Below are 3,900 nucleotides of genomic sequence, written 5' to 3' on the forward strand. Positions count from 1 at the left end.
TGTTAAAGTTTAATAAGCAGACACGGGGAGTTGACGTTTAAAAGCTGGAGTGGTCAAGTTAAAATGAAGTATCCTGGTACATCTTTACCACCCTGGGCTCAATCTACATCATCATTCATTCAAAACACATTCACACCTGTGAAGTCAAGCCACCTCTAAAAGGTTTCCTCGGGCCTAACAATTGTGATTAAGTTGTCGGTGTCCGCCACCTGCTGGTGGGATCTAGAAAGCACCAACAACTTAACTGGCAAGAGAGGTTCAGTTGTTGGTATCAGAGAGTGGGGGCTGTCTTAGGCCTGACCATGTTTTTGTTAGGAGGAATTTGGACTGGTACTTTGGGTTATGATATCAGTGGAATGCTTTAATTATTGCTTAATGGGCCTTACTAGCAGGAGATAAGAGTTGTTTGAATTGTTGGGGGCTCACTCAGTTGGCCTAGAGACTAGCCTTGTGATATTTTGGTGAAGAAAGTGGTGGCCTTTTGTCCTTGTCCAGAGTCTGCTTGAGGCTGAGGTGAAGAGTTTTGGATGAAATCTGTTGGCAGAGGGAATCTCAAAACAGCCTAGTATAGACTCTTTGTCTTGTGATTATTAGTGGTAACTCTAATGAAGATTTATAATGAAAAACAGCAAGCTGAGCAGGGTAAATCACAAAATGTAAATTTTGAGGCAAAAAAAGAGCAGCAGGAAGTGGAATGGAGCTAAGCCCTGTGTTCAAGCAGATAAATGGATTAAGAAATGGAATAAAGGGAGTGGTGACCTCAAGGCAAGATCCCACCCAGCTAAGTTTCCAACTTGTGAAAGGAGCTAAAGAAAAGTTTAGATCAAGGTGTAGTGGGGCCTTCCCAGCACTGGGAAGGCAGAGGCTGGGGGATCTCTTTGAGGCCAGCCTGGTTTAGAGATCCAGTTTCAGGACAGCCAAGCTTAGGCAGTAAAGGGCAGAAAGCTGGTGAAGATATAATTGAAATGTTGTTCCAGCCCCAGTAAGCAGCAGAACTTGGCAACTTCAGCCATGTGGTTCTGGCTTTAGAGTAAAGGATAAAAGAAATGTGTTAGGTTATTTGCCTCCACACCTAAAGCTGCTGAGGCCAGGTATGTGACAGGGTGTCACTGAATGGAGGCCTAGTAGAGAGGCCATTGCATGAAGCTGTGAAGTTGAAGCCTGGATTGCCTTTGAGAACCCAAGATGTTTAGAGATGCCGTAGTCATGGGATACCTGCTGAAGACAGCTGCTAACAGGGAGTGGAACTAACCCAAGAAAAAGAAGTGTGTTGCAGTCAACAAAGCTGAATGGAGTTGGAGAGCTGAAGAGCATTTTGACATGAGACATGGGGATGCAGAGTTTGGAGTTTGCCCAGCTGGTTTTTGATCTTGCTTTGGTCCTTGGTATTTATATCCTCACTATCCATTTTGGTATGGTAATGTATATTCTGTGCCATTATATGTTGGAAGTATGTGATCTGCTTTTTTTGTTTTGTTTTTTTGTCCTTCCTTCCTTCCTTCCTTCCTTTCTTTCTTTCTTTCTTTCTTTCTTTCTTTCTTTCTTTCTTTCTTTCTTTCTCTTTTTTTCTCTGTGGCTTTGGATGCTGTCCTGGAACTAGCTCTTGTAGACCAGGCTGGTCTCGAACTCACAGAGATCCGCCTGCCTCTGCCTCCTGAGTGCTGGGATTAAAGGCGTGTGCCACCAATGCCTGGTGTGATCTGCTTTTTTATTTCTATTTTTACATGTGATTACAATTAAGAGACAACATGAATCTCAGAAAAGACTCTGAACTTTAAAACACTGTTGAGACTGTGACAGCCTGAGAACTTTGGAAATTGGACTCAATGTATTTTGCATTATTACATTGTTGCAAGCTTATGGGGGCCAGGGAGTGGAATGTGGTAGTTTGGGTGTAATTGGTTCCCATAATCTCATAGGGAGTGGCTCTATTAGGAGGCGTGACTTTGTTGGGATAAGTATGGCCTTGTTGGAGGAAGTGTGTTACTATGGGGGAGGGCTTTGAGGTTTCCTATGCTCAGGATCCCACCCTGTGTCTCAGTTGACTTTCTACTGCCTACAAGATGTAGGACTCTCAGCTTCCTCTGCCTGCACGCCACCATGCTCCCCACCATGATGATAATGGACAGAACCTCTGAAACTGTAAGTGAGCCATCCCAGTTAAATGATTTCTTTGTAAGAGTTGCCCTAGTCATGGTGTCTCTTCATAGCAATAAAACTCTAAGACAGAGCTACCCAATCAAAGGATACTTGAACACGGTACTCAATTCCTTTGGCTTGCTTTCTTAACCTTCCTAATGCTTCAAACCCCCCTTTTTTTTTGCAGAGTTTTTTATTTGAATTAGAAACAAGATTGTTTTACATGACAATCCCAGTTCCCTTGTCCACCCCCCCCCCACTAAAACCCTATCACAAATCCTTTCTGCGCCCCAGAGGAGGGTGAGGCCTTCCATAGGGGATCATCAGAGTCTATCGTATCCTTTGGGATAGGGCCTAGGCCCACCCCCTGTGTGTCTTGGCTCAGGGAGTATTCCTCTATGTGGAATGGGCTCCCAAAGTCCACACCTATGCTAGGGATAAGTATTGAACTACTACAGGAGGTCCTGTAGATTTCCGAGGTTTCCTCACTGAAACCCACGTTCCTGGGGTCTGGATCAGTCCCATGCTGGTGCTTCAACCCTTTAATACAGTTCCTCATGCTGTGATGACCCCCCAAACAGAAAATTATTTCATTGCTACTTCATAACTGTTATGAATCATAATATACATATCTGGTATGCAGAATATGACTCCCCCCAAATGAGTTATGACCCACAGGTTAAGAACCATTGCTCTATGGCAAACACGGCATCTAACTTTTTAGCTATCAGCCACAGGGGAGATTCTAAGGCAGCAGAGTTCCTACAAGCCACGTTGGGGCTTATTGAGCTACAATACTCCTGAGACTGTTCCAACCTTGCCATTAAAACTTCACAAGCACCTCTGAAGCTAAACACCTCAGAAGGTCTGATGTAATTCAGCAGCGTGGGCTCTCACATAATAGAAAACAAGGCATCACATACAAAGTGGGTCCCTGCTCACTGTCAGTCTTTGAATTATAACAAAAATAAAATGTACAATGTAATCTGAACAAACCCTATGTTCTTAAGACTCTTATCTTTGAGATTGTAATCAGCTATACAAGTTACATCATCCAGCAAAAATATTACATATTCTGTTATCAATGTTAATTTGACAGGAATTGGGCTCACAAAACATCCTGAAACTTTTTATGGATCAACTGAGATAAATCTTAGACATATATATATATATATATATATATGTGTGTGTGTGTGTGTGTGTGTGTGTGTGTGTGTGTGTGTGTATGCATGTATGCATGTATGCATGTATGCATGTATATGTATGTATGATTAAACCTTATCCCCAGAAAACAAATCTAACAGGACCTCGTAGCCAAAAACAGCTGATATCTTTTTAGGTGTTTTAGTTTTCTTTTTGAGACAGGATCTTGGTGGTGTAGCCCTGGCTAGCTTAGAACTTTGTAAACCAGGCTGGCCTTGAACTCACAGAGACCTGCCTTCCCCTGCCTCCCAAGTACTGGGATTAAGGTATGTACACCATCATAAAGAATAGCTGTTACCTTAACAACCTGAGAAACGCATTAGTTTAACTAGAAGAAAAACTTAACTGAAAACAAACATAGGAGGCAGTAAATTGAAATCTGTCAACTAATTTGATAAAACAGTATTTGTCTCAAAAATATTATCAGCCATTTCTTCAAATAGAACACACATTAAGATTTTTTTCACCTACTTGGAGATTATTCCTATATATATTTCTAGTTGATAATTCTTTTGCTACCTTAACAAAATGAAAATAAGCTAACTATAAAGCTTCTCA

The sequence above is a fragment of the Cricetulus griseus genome, assembly GCF_003668045.3.
Source record: "Cricetulus griseus strain 17A/GY chromosome 1 unlocalized genomic scaffold, alternate assembly CriGri-PICRH-1.0 chr1_1, whole genome shotgun sequence".
In the NCBI taxonomy this organism is placed as follows: Eukaryota; Metazoa; Chordata; class Mammalia; order Rodentia; family Cricetidae; genus Cricetulus; species Cricetulus griseus.